This window comes from Pristis pectinata, chromosome 6 (genome assembly GCF_009764475.1).
Source record: "Pristis pectinata isolate sPriPec2 chromosome 6, sPriPec2.1.pri, whole genome shotgun sequence".
Lineage (NCBI taxonomy): Eukaryota > Metazoa > Chordata > Chondrichthyes > Rhinopristiformes > Pristidae > Pristis > Pristis pectinata.
The window spans coordinates 21505097-21522907 of NC_067410.1; the positions used below are offsets into that span (position 1 = coordinate 21505097).

General features: G+C 36.1%; 1 long non-coding RNA gene across 1 annotated transcript; it reads right to left on the bottom strand.

Moving 5' to 3' along the window:
• Positions 1-1188: 1188 nt before the first annotated feature.
• Positions 1189-16778, bottom strand: LOC127571603 (uncharacterized). Its single transcript, XR_007956491.1, has 5 exons — positions 16648-16778; positions 15021-15216; positions 14162-14317; positions 11363-11424; positions 1189-4661 (listed from the first exon to the last, which is right to left on the bottom strand). It is a non-coding gene; the product is annotated as an uncharacterized LOC127571603 (long non-coding RNA).
• Positions 16779-17811: the final 1033 nt, after the last annotated feature.

The window sequence follows — 17811 nt, forward strand, 5'->3', positions numbered from 1 at the left end:
TGAAACCCCAAGGAAATTTCTTATAACTTGGAATAAACACCTCATGAGATTGGTTTACAGTATTGTTTTAAACCAAAGACTTTTAAATGACGTGTAAGGTACAAAAATCTACTGCATAACATCATTGCTGCATACCACGAAGATATTCTGCTACCTTGGGAAAGACAGTAGGTTGTATAGTTATCTCCCAGTGTGGGTGTGACCCTAAAACTATACAACCTACTACCTCATCGCAAAGTGCAAATTCTATTCCTGATGTGTTCTTTTTATACAATTAATGCACTGTGGAAGCAGGTTAGATTATTCATTACTATGTGCCATATCAGAAAAATCAAGCTTGCACATGTATAGTTAAATTAGACCTATTTACATAATACACATCCAAAAATATAGAAAGGCAACATGATTATTTGCTATGATTGATTATTTGGTATGGGACTAATTATACCATCCATGTCAGAATTTCTGTACAATTGGATTATGTACTCTTTTGTTAAAAAAAATTTAAGAATCAGGGTCCCTTCATACTTATGAACGCCTGTATAAATGTGTATTTTCTAGGACTATTCAGAGAATCCATTCCCAACCTTTTAGCACTCTTGATTCAGGTGTTAAGACCAGCAGAAGTATAATTGTCCAAGCTCAGACTGCATTTTTCTATTAGGAAATACTGCTCATTGTGATTCCTGTTGTGATCCTAATGGCAATCTGGAAAATAACATACAAATGCACCCTAATGCTATAACACAGCGTACTACTTCACATAGTTCATGAATCCATCATATTTTGCAGATCTGTAGAATCCACTAAGTACCTGAGGTATTTCTAAAATGTGCACACACACTAATATGATATAATTTAACTACTTTGCCAAGAAACACATACCACATTTGAAATTTCAATGAATTTGCTAGATGTAAAATAGTTGATTTACGAATTAATCTTAAAAGCTATTTTGTGCAAACATCTACACTATATTTCTCTCATAATCTACCTCAAAATTTTAATATTTTTTGTTCTTCTAGATTTCTTTCTAAATCTGAGGCTTCATTATGCATGAGCTTTATAATATTGTCCACTGACACCCCTAAAATATTTAGCTATGCCTGTCACCTTGGAACAAACTGTAATGCTTTCTTTATATCCCTTACCTACCTATATCAATTCCAATATGTCAATATTCTCACATTCTATCCTGCTCCCCAATCACAGCTGTTCTTAACAACTTACAATGTAATGGATTCAAAATATTCAGTCCATACCAAGATCCCAATCACTATGCATGAAAACCTGTATGTTAATACATGTCCACCACCATTCTTCATTGCATTTCAACTCCATTCCATCAAGTGTGGCACATTTTGGCTATCAAATTTCTACAATCAAACCACTGCATTGTTATTTTCCACTATTCTCTATATTTGGTTTATGGTATCTCTCTTAATATTGCCCAGCATCTACTTTCTCAAACAGCTCATGCCACTTACCATGTTTAAAGCACAATTTAAGTGTCACTTCTGTGGATATGTATGAAAACAGTGGAAAGTGTGAAATTTGATTCTTAAAGCCCAATTTATAAACAAAATGCTAGAGGAACTCAGGGAGTAGGCAGCATCTGTGGACGAAAATGGGCAGTCGATGTTTCGGGTCAAGACCCTTCCTCTGGAATGAACCCAAGAAGTTGCCATCCAAAAGCCAAAAGATATGAAACAAACTGAAATTAATTTAATATTAACTACTTTCATCAACTTCTGCAGACAGCTTTGTTTTCTGAATCACATTTATCCTGTAAAAATCTGAAGTTAAGCAAAGTCAGAAGACTTTCAGAAAATTCTAAATAAATCCAGTGTTACAGTGAGATTCAGGAGTGACTACATTTTAGTTCTACAGTATACTTCCACGATGAAAAATAAATCGAAGTAATATTCTGAACCCATGCATCTGTAGTTGGTACACAAACTAGGGATATGGTATCTGAGCCATAAATTAATAATCCACTAGGATTTCTTCCAAACACTGGTGAATTTTTATTTGCTGCAGTAAAATAATGAATTCAATTAATCCTATTTATTCAACCTACTTAAACTGAAAAGTTGTGTAAGTAAACATCTTCCCCTTTTCAGTGGCAGTATATGTTGCAGTCACAAGTAGTACTTGGGATAAGGTGGGAATGAGCATCTCAACAGCATTTTTGTATTCAGAGATTCACCAAAAATGAGATCTGAAAAGCACAACTGGTTAAAACTACATTTACCATAAATGCATTCTAAGATGCCATTTAGAGTTTCCTCACATTAATGGCTAATCCTGGATGGTTCTAGAAAATTTACAGCTAGAGTTGAGAGTGAACTGTATAATTTTTTTGAAAAAGCTCTTATTTCAACAATAGTGGCCAAGATGTCAAGCTTATTTGACTCAGTGCCATCAAGCCTTGTGAATAAACCTCATCTTACCATCATAAATAGAATGAATTGCCCTAAAATGAGAAACTGCAGCAGCCTATTGGAATTAAATTCAAGACATTATCTTTTTAGATTAGATAATGAACTAAAAGCTCCACAGGGAAAAATTCATTAAGGCGAGTAGAAATTGAGAAGATGTCTGTCTACAATGGAGGAAAACAAATGAATGCACCTGTCAAAAGAATCACACAAGATTTTCCCCTTTATCAACCTGGGTTTGATGGACTGTTGTAGGATGCTGGAATCAAGAAATATGAAAATATTTCACAGTCACAGTAATGCAAATGTAATTGTTTTAACAACTAAATAGTCTAAGAGTTAATAATAGCAATTACATCAAATACATACTATTAACATGAACATTTTTTGAAATGAGCACTGAAGTCATTATTCACTAGTTAACAGTGTAAAACTTTGCCACTACATACAAATGTTTTTGTTTTAAAAATCCCTATGCTGGTGTTGCCATCCCATGCTAACACAGAAAAAAGCAAATTTTATTATGTATCCTTTGACAAACCTCGTACCAAAAACTGATTATCACTTACAATGTAGACTTAGGTTAGTTTCAAAACACTTTTAAAGTTGGAAAATTTTATGAACTATTAATCTGTTGCCAAGATAATTAGGTCAAGTACTTCGCATAAAAAGTCAAATTAATCCAACTGGACTCCTAGTAAACTACCATCATTTAAGTGTAGAAACACAAGAGGCTGCAGATGCTGGAATGTGGAGCAACAAATAATCTGCTGGAGGAACTCAAGTGGGTTGAGCAGCATGTGTGGGGAAAGGAACTGTCAATGTTTCAGGTTGAAACCATGATGCAGGGTTATAGCTGGGGGTTGTAAAGTAACAAACAAATCTTAGTTGCCCTGAAGCAAACCTTTGTTGAAATTTTGTTCTTGTGCGTGAAAAGGTAAAGTCAGGACTCTGCTAAGCTGGCAAGTTTTTTGGTAAGTAACTCACTGTTACTACATGTGAGCCTAAAAAGAACTAAATAGGTAAGTTGCTAATGCACTGGAGGGACAATTAGAACCTAAGAAATCAAAATTCAGTCAATGCCTTCAAGAAAAAAAAACAAGCAACTTCTTCACTATATGAAGTAGATGGATTTTTTTAAAATGAAAATTCATAGAAGGTTTCAAGAGGAAACCTCTCTTTCAAAGAATAAGAGAAATAATATATTTACTTACAGGATGTGATTTTCCACAATTCCTCAAAAATTTACTTTAGGTGCAATAACATATCAAGTTATGAAAAACAGTTGATTAGGCATAATTCCATCCTCCCCCCCCCCCCACCCCTTCACCAACTGTTGTTTTTAATCCATGAAAGTGATAAAGTAACAAAAACATAAAAATATAATTAAAAATATATTAAGGGCATGCTATGTAAACTGTAATCTATTTAGGTTCCATAGTTTGTATTTATAAAATTAGCTAATAGTTTCTACACACTTCCTTTTCACTAAACCAACACAGTTTAGAATAAAATCTGGCAGCCTAACATTGTACAAGATCATTCATCTCAATGAACAGCCATGTTTGTTTTGCGTGCAGTTTTCAATTTCCCTGTACTTCTACCATCTATGCTGTTCAATATGGTTTTACTTCTATATTTTTAAAACAATTTAAATTAAAATTTCTGAAAATCTGAGCACCAAAAAGGTGGTATTAGTATTTTCAAATGCACATCTGCATTGCAGTATTGTCCCTGGATAGATCACAACCATTCACTCGCCATCTTTTTTTTATAGACACCCGAATAGCAAATTACTTTTGTTATTTTAATTCATGACAGTTATTCATTTTAACTCATATTTTAAGTAAACTTATTTTGATTTGAATAGAGAGAAAAAAATACTTTATGGTTAACAAATTTAAAAAAGTCCTCACTAACATGTCACTGGCTTTGTTATTATGTCCCCTGAAGAAATTTAAAACATTTAGCAATTTAAGTCATAACATCTAAAAACAAAAACATATATAAACTCATATTTTTCGCACCCTTGGCTCAGAAATCAAAGCGACTCACTAGAAATGGAAAAATCGTAACATGACGCTGAATGTTTACTGCCAAAATCTGGATACTTGCCGCACTTCAAACGCAAGCCAAATAGGGACAGGGAATCCTTTCCTTGGCATGATTCACTCTGTAGAACAAAAAGTGAAGCTGTAAGCTTCTTTTGTGGAACACTGACTGTAAAAAAAAATGGGAGATAGAAGTAAATGTTAAAATTGTTAAAGTCTGCTTTCTCATCGATTTACATTAGATACATTTGACAGTTTCAAAATAATCTAAATAACGACAATTCACATATGAATTTTTCCCAAACAAAACATACAAATCTTTAAACAACAAGCTTTGATGAACAGACAGGCAGCACTTCTGATGCATGCTAACGTCTTTACAAAACTAGCCTCGAATTCATTTACATTAATATTCAAAAGGGCGCATGTCGTTCCACAATCCAATGTGGATGCATATACAAATTCCAAAATTTAAAAAAAGCACAAAGTCATCAGACATTCTTCGCCTTCTTACACTGATATTTTTCTTTTATGCTGACATACAAACAATGAATTTTACTTAATCGTCTATTTATTGTTTGGTCACAGCTTGGCATCTATCCCAGTCTCGCTCATATGCACTCTTTGCACCCCTCTGCCTGTAACCTACTCCAAAGAATTTGTTTTAGTACTGAGCACAGATGGGAGCAAGTACTTGGCATGAGCAACACCCAAATGGATACAAATTAGAAATACACTGGCAGCAACACAAAAACGTGAACCGTTGCAAGAAACTGGCACAGGGCCTTCCTCGGATTAGCATTTTAGAGGAAGCCGGGATGAGAAAAGAAAATCAAAACAGTGCGCCACTACAATACATTTTTGTGCAGAAAAATATTTCACTTGCCTTTGTGCCATTTAAAGATCAGTCACACAACAAAAAAAAATGCAAGGAAACCAAGGTAGTACTTGCTTCAGAAAGTACTGTGATGCATACCCACTTGACTGATTCTAGTGAACATCATTTGCTGGATATATCGCACAGCGATACAAGATTCTAGCTACATTTAGACTCTCTCCGGTAGAGTAAAGCAGTTTCAATGGGAACAGCTTGTATCCCGATGGTAACTAATAAATATTTTTCCATTTTGATTAATACAAATAAATTGATACATTTCAAAAATCAAAAACATTAATGATCATTAACAGTACAAAATGTCATAAATGACACTGTTGATTGTGCCAACAACCCATTAATATCATCAACTGCTGATGTTTGAATTTACACAGATCAGAGCATCGATCATATTATTTTTGAATTAGAAAAACCCTAAATGGAGAGTGTGCTTCTTCTTGCTTTGTGCATGAATAAATCCTGGGCCTATGACACAAAAAAAATAGTTCAGAATCCTGTTGCAGCTTGCTGCTGCTTTTGAAACTGCTATTCTCTGCCCAAAAGCATGACTTTATGAAACCACCTTGTTGATTAGCCATGTAACATGAAAACTCAATAGTACTGAGAACTGGGGAAGTAGTCAGCAGCAAAAATGCTCACTCTTTTAAAACAAACATTTTGTATTACTTTTATTCCCCCAAATAATGAAGTCACAAATCCTTTTTTATAGCAAAGACCCAGGAAGAACAAATCAACAGGCCTTCCGTTTTAAGTCGTATCATTACGAGAGCTCCCCTTTTCAGAGAATTCTTAACCAAAGCTAAAATAACATATCAATAGATAGCTGATGTCAAAAAAAAAGTTGCACATTTTAGAAACTGGACAAACAGAAAAGTAGCATGTTGACATATCAACACCACTGTGAAACTGTATGCTCACAGTTGAGAGAATTTTGTCATTGCACCAAATTGCTACTTTATGAACAATTTATTAACATGAAAGCACATTCAGTTTCTTACTGATTTATTCTAGATTACAGCAAACAATTAGATAACAGTTCCTTCTTTAAATGCATGATCTATATCAGAAATAATTCTAGATGAACACCGAAATCTATGCACATCTACATCCATCCTTGGCCTTCTCCACTCCCAGGGTGGAGCCCACTGCAAACTAGGGGAACAACACCTCATTGCGCCTGGGGAGTCTATAACCCTGTGGTATGAACATTTAATTTTCCAATTTCAAGTAACCCTCACGTCTGTTGTGTTCTTCCCCCACCCGATCCTCCTTCAGTCCTTGCATTTTTGTCCCCTTTCCCAAACCCCCACTTCCAGCATCCCATCACCCACTTTCATCCCTCTCTTGGTTCCATCCACCTACTACTGATACATTTCACCCACTGGCTCCCCATTCCCCCATTTGGTTCTAGTTCCACCTGCCCTTTATCACTCCTCTAATGGTTCCCATTATCACCATCCTTATCAGATTCCAGCACTGGTAAAATTTATGTTCCTGCTTATCACCCTCCTGGCTATCTCCACCTTCACCCGTGCCCCCCCCCCGCCCCCCACCTGGCTCCATCTGCCCTTTTTTTTAATCTGCGTCCTCCTCTCATCCACCTGCCTCTAAAACAATTCCTTCCCCTCGCCACAAATGCTGATCGACCCACTGAGTTCCACCAGCAGGTTGTTTGTTGGTTAATTTCAATACCTCTTTCCTTTAAGATTATTTTCAAATTAATTATTTAATAATTTTCCCTTGATATCTTATGGAAATCATTTTTTCACTGCAAATTGCAATTAAGGAATAAACACTGACATAAAGCAAATTTTTTTGAAGTTTTCCAATCAAGTATTTTCAAAACGGAAGTAGGATTTTTACCTATTTGGTAATTATACACAAAAATAAACTTTAAGCCTTCAAAACAGCTTTACTACCATCATAATGTAAACTGATACCCTCAGCCCAAAGGCACGGTTAAGGAAACATTGTTAAAACATACAAATCAAATGTCAAGTTCTCAATGAAAATGATGCATCTTAGTCAAGCTAACTGGCATTTTTATGTCCAAAGCATATGAAATGTCCAACAAACCTATATTAAAAATTATAGATAAATTTGTTTGGAAATGTTAACTTCACTGTATTATGTCCTGAAGTGGTTCACATAAGCATGCTCAAATTAAATCCCGTCTTCTGAGTCACATAAGATGATATTGAGATGGATGACTAAACTGTGGTTAGAGGAGGAAAAGCACAGATGCTTAGGGAGAGAATTTTAGAAGTTGAGCCTCAGCAGATGAAGGCATAAAATGATACAAAAGGGGGATGCACATGAGGCCAAATGTTATGGTGATTCGGTGGTTGCAAGGGAGGGGTAGCTTGGGGGGCGGGGGGAGGGGGGGTGTCAGTAGATACGTGCACAAACGCACAAAAGGTGAACATTTTAAAATTGAAGGTGTGGATTGCAAACCAACACAGTTCAGTGAACATGGACAATAGCTGGACAGGAGGTTCATACAGGCAATATAGGCAGGAATTTTAAGAGAGCTCAAATCATGGGGAAATTGCAAAGGCAGAAGAATTTATATATATATTTTATTTGCAGCATTATTTAGTTTTTAAGGAGATGATTCACTGTCTATACAAGATGAAAACATGACATCTTGATGACTGATACAAAGCTAGTGAGCTATAAAGAAAGTGCATAGGCATACAGCAACTGTAGCCCCAAAGATAATGTGGAGTGAAATATAGGAAAATCTAAGGTCATGCATTTGATAGGAAAAGAAAAACATTCTTTAAATGACAAAAAACTAGTAAATTCCAGTGTAGAGGAATGTTGGTGTATTGCCTCATGAGATACAAATACAAGGTATTGCAAACATTTAGGATGGCAAGTAGTGTGTTGGCATATTTTGGACAGGAAGGCTGAAACACAAAAGTAAGGAAGCATTGCTTAGCTTGCACTGGGCTTTATTAAAATCCATTTGGAAAATGATGTTGTTTTGGTCTTCATACCTAAAGAACATAACTGTCTTACAATCAGCGCAGGAGACTTTAAATCAATTTCCTGGCATGAAAGGATTTGCCTTTAAGAGCAAGAAGTGATCTCTCAAAAGGAACATACAATAATTTTAGAGGGTGGACATTGGGAACCAGTTTTCTCCAGCTGAAGAATCCAGAACAGGTTGTGTGTGTGTGTGTGTGTGTGTGTGTGTGTGTGTGGGGGGGGGGGGGGGGGGGGTTGGCGGGTACACACTTCTTTATCTTATAATCTTGATGATTTGCTCCCCAAACCAAAATACAAATTCTGTCCTGAAAGTTACAATACTAGAAAATGCCATAACATTTACTATTTTACTCCAGTTTCAGAAACTGTTATAAACAAAGTACACAAATAAAGCATGCAGAGAATTGCCCGAAAGCTGAACACATTCTTTACTTTTACTGGTGATTACAAATCCGTGGAAATGAAAACTGTGCATGATCCAACACAATAATTACATTTTATTTAAAATGATTTGTGTACCAGTCAAATCTGTGTGTTAAAAATCTGACTGCTTCTCTTATCTTTGTTTAATTCAAACTGACTAAGTAACAAAGATAAAATGTTTATTCTTGTACTGCAGAACTTGAACTAAATCTTGTCTATCCAAACTGAGGAGCATTTAAGATACTGGCCAGTTCCTTCTAGAAATAAAAACACCAGATTGCTTACATTATCAAATAGAGGATGTAAGTCTGCAATATAGACATATTTATAATTTATTTAAATAAAGATGCGTTTTAACTTGTAAACAAAACATATTGCAATGATGTCTTTCTGACTCTGTGGCTACTGTTGGACTATTACATTACATCAGTGCATTGAAGGTGTTGCTTCGATTTTGATAGTTCTTTTGCGGTAAATGGTGTATGCTTCTAATCGCACATCATTTTATTTGGTTTGGTGATTCCATCGTGCTACATATATTACAGTGATGTTACAAAAATCAAAAAATCCCTTATTCATGTATCATTCCTCCTCATTTATTATCCCTGATATCTGCAATAATCATGTAAAAAATTGCTGCACTGTCAGCCCCACAAATCTGTGATAATATCTTTCCAACACCCACCTAATTTAAACCTATATTTCTGATTTCTCCCAAAAACTTTCAATGTCCCTCTTTTGCATCTAAAAGTTTTCGTGAGACGTGTACGTTGAAACAGGCAGCATTGAAGACAACTATGCAAAATCCTGCCTCTGGCCCAGTGTTTCTGCAGAATGAGACTTTGGCAAAAATTTGGAATCACAAGGCTACAACCCTCTTTTTTTACCACATCAATAACATCACACCAGGGATCATATAACAACCAACAACTTGTGATACAAATCCTGAAACTAGAGGCCAGGTAATGAACTTAGATTTCAATATTTTCCCCTCAACCACCCTAAGATTTTCATGTGACATTAGTTCAGCTGCACGCTGTGATTTGTATTTGTGCATAAGCAAAGTACAACTATGCATGACAGTTATACGAAAAGCAGTTAATGAGTAATATAGGTAGTGGCAGCTACTTGCCAGAAGAACCCAGTTGCTAACCCTATTCTGGTAGATTCTGAGTTGTACAACCTACTTATTCCTTCCCCATGTGCTGCTGACACCAATTAATCCCTCCGATGCCTCCTATCTTTTCTGGAGGTGAACATTTTAGTGCCAAAGGAAGAACCCATCTTTTAGTAGGTTCTGTAAAACTACATGTATGGATGATAAAGCCCCAATCTGCAGGATTTTGACTGTTTTTAAGCATTTCTGTTGGACTGTAGGCAAGAATGCAACCCTTAAATAATGGCTGCAGGCTTTTAAATTCCCATCATTTGTGCAAACATTTTCCTTGGTAGCAGATGAGAAGCACATGAGATTAGATAATCCATTAATATCAAATATATATCAATGAGTTGCCAAAACAGATCATTGGATCTCACACTCTGTATCATTAGTGCAGAATCTATAGTTATGAATTCTGACCCAAATAGTTTGTTAAAAAAGTAAACAGGATGACCACAAATGAACTATCCCATTTGAGCAAGCCAAGTGAAGAGCACAGTAGTGTAGCGGTTAGCATAATGCTATTACAGCACCAGCGACCCAGGTTCAATTCCTGTCACTGTTTGTAAGGAGTTTGTACGTTCTCCCCAGGACTGCATGGGTTTCCTCCGGGTGCTCCGGTTTCCTCCAACATTCCAAAGACGTAAGGGTTAGGAAGTTGTGGGCATGCTATGTTGGCGCCGGAAGCGTGGCGATACTTGCAGGCTGCCCCCAGAACACTCTATGCAAAAGATGCATTTCACTGTGTGTTTCAATGTACATGTGACCAGTAAAGATATCTTAAATGTATAACACTAAAAAGTATAGACAAACCCCTATTGGGGCCAGAGTGGGAATGAGAAGCATCAATAGAAGGGAAGAGTGAGAGCAGGGCTGGGAGGAGAAGAGTGAGAGATCCTAAAAGTAACTTCCAACCCCACCAAACCCCCAAATTTCTAAAATTTAAATGATAGCATTTGAAATGTTTAATTCTGGTGTACAGCTTAGTGACTTTAACAATCTATCATGCTATATAATGAAAATTATCAAAATGGAAACAGCATAACAAACAAGACAATAAAAGGCAAACAATAACAAAGTCAATAAGTAATTACAGCTAATTATTTATACTCTAAAAATGGTTGAGGTCAGGATTAAAATGTTAGGTAGTCTGCAAGGTGGATTTATTTCTTTAGCTGTGGGTAATAATTTTTTTCCTTAATACCAATGTCAAAAAATAGGAACTATCGAGTCTACCTCACAGTTTTCACTGTTTTACAGAGAAATACTTGAACAGGAGTTGTAGTGGAAATAGATTTAACTGTAGCAATTAAAAGTGATCTAGATAAGTATCTGAAAGGAAAACATTTGGAGTACTGAAGGGAAGGGTGGGGAAGTGAGACATCTGGATTGCTCTTACATTGAACTGGAACAGACACGATGAGCCAAATGCCCTCCTTCCTTGCTGTAACTATTGTGATTCTGTGAACAAAAATGAAATATTTTTTAATTGTTTCTGAAATATGTTTTATTTTCAAATAACTATTAAGTTATATCATTGCTGAAACATTAGAACTGAGGTTTCATTTTGTTAAATGATTTAAAAAAAGATAACTACAACACAAGTGTGCTTTCAAGAACTGGTTAGAAAACAATATATTTGTACATTCTCAAGCTTTGCAATATTCAATTATGAAGTCACAAACTATACTGTCATCAAAAAATAAAAATATTTGAGCTGTAGACTGCTATAGATTGTGTTAACCAACTTAAAAATTAATTTCCTTTCAGTTCTGAATTTATTTAGTGTTAACTTCTGTAATTAAAAGTTAAATGATTTAGGCCAGAAGCTGATATAAGTGATTGAATTAAGTCAAAAATTGTTTTCACCAGCACTTTTCCTTAATTCTGTGATTCTAAGTCAACATACTTATATGTTAAGAAGGCTGAAACCAGATTGTCTAACAGTAATATCAAGAATACGAAACCTTTCCTTGCTACCTCAACAGATGTGTTAACTTGCACTAACAGCTAAAGGCCATTCCGGCATAAGTATCATTCATTTTGATTAAAACGCGAGATCTGTATTAACGTACACCAGTGAATGCCACTCAACCCATTCTCACAGCTGAAAGGATTGACAAAAATTAAGGAGCTTGCTGATTGTAAATAAAATACAAAAGTAGCCACGTGTTTGAACATTGATCCAATGAGTCACAAAGAATGAAGCTTTTGGATTAATTTATCTCATGAAAGCAAAAATGACCAAAAACAACTCCAGAAACCAATTACAGAACAGTTCATTTAAAATAAAGAAACAAGATGATACTGGAAATACTCAGATTAGAAAGCATCTGGTGAGGATAAAACAGAGTTAACGTTCCATGGCAAACTAACAGATTTTTACCCTTGTAAATACAAGCTAATTTGGGAATTGCACTGTCACCTGTCAAAGGTTTTGTCAGTAGTTTCACGTGCAGGGCTTGTTCTGCATCCAGCCCCTGAACCCCTTACCCACCACCCACCCAACAACCCAATAATGTCACACAAGACCCTGTCCCTGCGCAATACAATGCCAATTGGAACCAAATGCCCCAGACCAACAAATTCAGCCCTACAGATTTAAACCAGTTATGTGCAGACCAATGGCAAGGGCAGATGGCAGAGAGTTATCATATTTCAAAAGAAAAATTACACCAAGGCCACATCTGCCTCTTCAGATGGATGCAAATGATCACATGGCACAACTCAAATTAGACGAAGGGAGTTCTCCAGCATCTCATCTAACATTTATTCATCAAACTTATTTCATTCCTATTTCTGAAACATTGCTAATGCAGATTAGCAGCTGTGTTTTCTTACATTGCACCAATGATTGCACATTAGAAATAATTAATTCATACAGGATAGCTTTAGGATAAATATAAATGGAAATTCTTTCTCTGTTAATCCCCATGGTGTTGTCCAACAGACAAAGGCAGATTATGGGAAGAAGCGGATAATCCTATCAGCAGTCACATGAAGCAAGAGTACAGTCACACAAGAAAATGCTGCCAGGAGAGGAAGTTGTACAACTTATTGAGCAACAGACAAGGAACAAGGCACAGCATGCATCCTGCTAGCCCCTTCTCCCATTTCCTTCCCTGCCCTACATCTAAAACTACCCTCTTCCCATTACACTTGCCACTTTCCTTCCCTTTAATGGATATACCATTCACCCAGTACTACATCAACCTCTCAAATGAGGCTGAAAGGCCGAGTGTGAGAACGATGGATGTGCCATAAGAAGAAAACTTTAGAAGCTGAGGAATAATAACTGGGTACGAGAAATCACAAGAAAACAAGAGTAACAGGAACAACAGACATGCCCAACAGTAACAAAACTAGTACAGCAATAATATTGAAATAAATGAGTTTAAAACCTAATGCCAGAGACAGATAACTACATTGCCACCTAAATGGGAGAGGATGAGCAAGGTCTCAAAGATAACCAACAACAAGCCACCCTAGAGACAAAGTGTAGAATACAATCAGATATGAAAAAAATCAACAAAAACCATGACAGGATAGCTTGGCATAAATTATGTCAGAAATTTGGCTGTGACATAAAACGTGCAGAAATTGTTAACTAGAAATGATACAGATGTAGGCTTTTACTTTGTAAATAGCTGACCCTAGCAAGATATCCCATGAACATTCCAGTTAGGAGCAGGAGTAGACAACTTGACACCTTGAGTCTGCTCCACCATTTAAGAAGATCACGGCTTAATCTCAACTCTGCATTCCCACCCACCTAAGGTTACCTTTTATCCCCTTGCTTATCAGGAAATCTCTGCCTTAAAAATATTCTGGAATTCTGCTTCCACCACCTTTTGGGAAGAGTTCCAAAGATTATCCACCCACTGAGGAAAGTCTTTGGCTCATTTTTCTTAAATGGGTAAGCCCTTACATTTTAAATGGGGACAACCTGATTTTAGATTCTCCCTCAAAAGGGAACTTCTCCATACATGCCCTGTCAAGATTTCCTCACGAGCTTGTGTTTCAATCAAGTATCCACTCACTTGTCTCACACACACTCCCTGCTCCTGAGTGAACAATTCCACTTTGCAATTTCCACTGTAGCTCTTCTCTGTGACAGGAGCAAGGGCAACCTCTGCAGTGAAGTTTGAGAGACATGGTCACCACATTGAATATCAATACATGGATTTATTTCCATTACCTGAAGCTGCTGGTTCACAGTTGTTTCCCTCTGAAATGTATCTTCTCCTCCCCCCTCAAGTCTTCCACAGAGGGCAGGATGCTCCTTTACATGCGAATGGGTGTCCTCACCGCTCCTCCAAGAAACCAGAGGTGTATGAGCAATTTTCACATGTGCCTGCATGAGAACATACGAACATTTAAAAACCTACCCCGTCCTCATAAAACAATCTACTCATTCTAGATATCAGTATAGTAAACCTTCTCTGAACTGCTTCCAACACATTTTCATCTCTCCTTAAATAAAGAAGACCAATACCATACACAGTACTCTAGATGTGGTCTCACCAATTGAAAAATAAAAAACCTGCAGGTGCTGCAAATCTGAAATACAAGCAGAAAATACAAACACTTAGAAGGCCAGGCAGCATCTGTGAAAAGACAAACATGGTCTTCTGTCCAAAACATTAACTCTTTCTCTCTCCACAGATGCTGCTTGACCTGCTAAGTGCTTCCAGCATTTTCTGTTCTTGATGGTCTCATCAATGTCCTTTGTAACTGAAGGATAGCCTCCCTACTTTTGTACTTAATTTCCCTTGCCGTAAGCAATAATATTCTGTCAGCTTTCTTAGTTACTTGCTGTACCTTTGTACTTTTGCACGTTATGGTCTAATTCACCAGGATCCCTCCAAAATTTCTATTTCAATAATTACTCTATTTTTCTTGTAAAAATGGACAACTTCACATTTTCCCACAAAGTATTCCATTTCCTAAATCTTTGACAGTCACTTAACCTAGCTGCATCTTTTTGCAGCCTAATGTTCTTTTCAAACTTACTTTCCTACCTAAGATTATGTCATCAGCAAATATAGCAACCTTACCTTCAGTTCCTTGATTCAAGTCATTTATAACAAATTATCACACTGGAAGATCCTAACACCAACCCCAGTGACATGCTGTAACAAATGGTGCGCCATCAGAAAAAGATCCACTAATGCATACTCTCCGTTTCCTGATGACCAGCCAATCTTCTATCCATACCAATATGTGATGTCCTTTGCCATGAGCTTTTAATCTCTGCAAAAACATTTATTGTGACACTTAATGTAATGCCTTCTCAGAATCTAGGTCTAGTACAGTCACTGGTTCCACGTTATGTACATGTATCATAATGAGTCAAAGATATTATTGTTTTATGACTAAAGAGGGGCTATCAACAGAGTTTGACAGAGAAAAGTCAAAAGTCATTTTGCATGAAAACACCCCCTGCAGCTCACCACATTCATGCACTAATCAAACACTCATCTATACTAATCCTACTTTTCCTCTCATTTCCCATCAACTCCTGCCACCCACAATAGCAGCAATTTACATTAGCCAATTGACCTACCAACCAGCACATCTTTACATGTGGGAGGAAACCAGAGCACATAGGAGAAATACATGCAGTCACAGAGAGAACATGCAATCTTCACATACAGGCACGCAGGGTCAAGACTGAACTAACTTATAGTGACCCAGAGAATACAATAAAAGGTGTTGGGAAATTAGATCCTAACAGTCCATGTTTACCTAATGTTTGACTGATGAATAGACAGATTTGAATACAATAACAAAAGCATTAAATAATAACTCATTTTAGGTCCGACAATATAAAGCCATTTAAAAACTACTGCTTCAGCTTATTGATAGACAGTTTCCAACAATAAGGTCATTTCAAGTTTATCAATTTGTTGGGTGAAAAACTACATCTTTTGTTTTTGTAAAAGGACTATTTAGTCAGCCTATTCAGATTAAGCCAGTTACAGGTCCTTCACAAAATATTGGCTTCAAGTAACACATTCATAAGAATAGGAATACAAGCTAAATGTGCAGTTGACCAGCCAAAACATCAAAAGAAAACTACAAAAGGTTTCAAAACATTTTACTGCAAAATCAAATTTAATGTATTATGACAAAATTGCTACTTTTAACACGTCCTCAATGACTACTGAAACATGCCACCATTTCAGTTGAATAATGTCAATAATTACACATTTGTTTGGATTTAAGATCAATTTCCAGAATTTGTGCACAATAGAATAAGCACATTTCACTGGTGAATTGCATAATGCAAGAAAAAATTATCCTCTTCACCAGAAAGGAAAATAAACTAAGTATGATGAGAGGTAAATAATATTCTTCATGACCTATGAGTCATAAAAAGGAAAATATATATCTGATAATTATTACAGAAAGTCTAAATATCTTTTGGAACATATTTCTCAGATGCTATAAAATTTACCATACATCCACTACTTTCTTCATGTTGTGGTATTACAAATGTAAGGTAACTTTTGTAATCATTTCATATTATAAATAATTCTCATATACATCGAAATGGAATTCAGATTAAAATATTTTACTATTTAAAATATTAGAAATAAATATTAGAAAGAAGGGTCTCAAACGCTCTGCCTGAAAGGGTGGTGGAAGTAGAAACCCCAGATCACAACCCAGAAAAGGTACCTGCATGAATACTTGAAGAGCCATGACACATAAAACTATGGATTGAGAGATAGGAAGCACTTAAATAGCTCCGTCTCTGGCCGGCATGGACACAATGAGCCGAATGCCCCCATTTGGTGCTGTCAATTCCTATGTGAAAAGAGTAAAGTCGGCATTTAATAAACAAATATCAGGAAAACTGGAACAATAAACTGCCATAGAGAATGCATTAGCTTAAAATTATGCTTTGTTGAAGACTTTAGTTTCAAAATGTTAATACTTTCTCCCAAAATTATTGATATTTGAATTTCTTAACATGCAAATTATTTTGAATTAAAAACTAAAAATAAACAGAGTGGCATTTTCCTAATGCTATCAACAGTGCAGGGCCTTGTGTATTTCTTTCTTACTTAGTTCCAACTGAATGCTTTGGTGCTGGAAGTCTTAATGCCTGTTTAGTATTTGTAAAGCTAGTGATGTAGCTTTCATGAGGTTAATACTAAATTCAGAAACAAATTCATAACTCAAAGACTGTATTTGGTAATTATAACACAATTGTATACTTTTTTGGCTTCAATCATACAGTATGCAAGGTGTAATAGAAAACTAAACCTTTGTTTTAAAAACCAACCAAATAAGTGAAAATATTTGGTCATCAAAAGCCTTCTCAAACTCACTTTCCCCATCTTACCATTGAAATAATTTTTATTAGCATTCAACATCCAAATAGCAAAATCCCATTGATAGCAAGATACAGGAAACATTTCCCACCCTTTCAGCTTAGCTACCTGGGGACTTTAAATATTACAAAATGAACATTCATTTTTGTTCTTAAGGTCAATGCCACGTAACTAGACATACCAGGGTCCTGGATTGGTGGTCATCCTAGAAGGATATTTTCTTGTCAAATGATTAAAAGTAGCAGCTCCTCTCTACAATATTTGGTAACATAACAAGCACCATCTACCTAGGTAGCAGGCAGAAGACTTCTTTAAAGCTCAATTATTCATCCAATTCCATCTGCTGAACTTTTTCGGGCATAAATCTTGTGCAAAACGTCATCTTGTGCAAAACATCATCTTGTGCACAACCTATCACCAAAGCCTTCTTGTATTACGTCAAAGCCAAAGGAATATCTTTTTAGTTGTTTGCATTCCCACACTTAAAGTAAGAAGTCAAAATGTG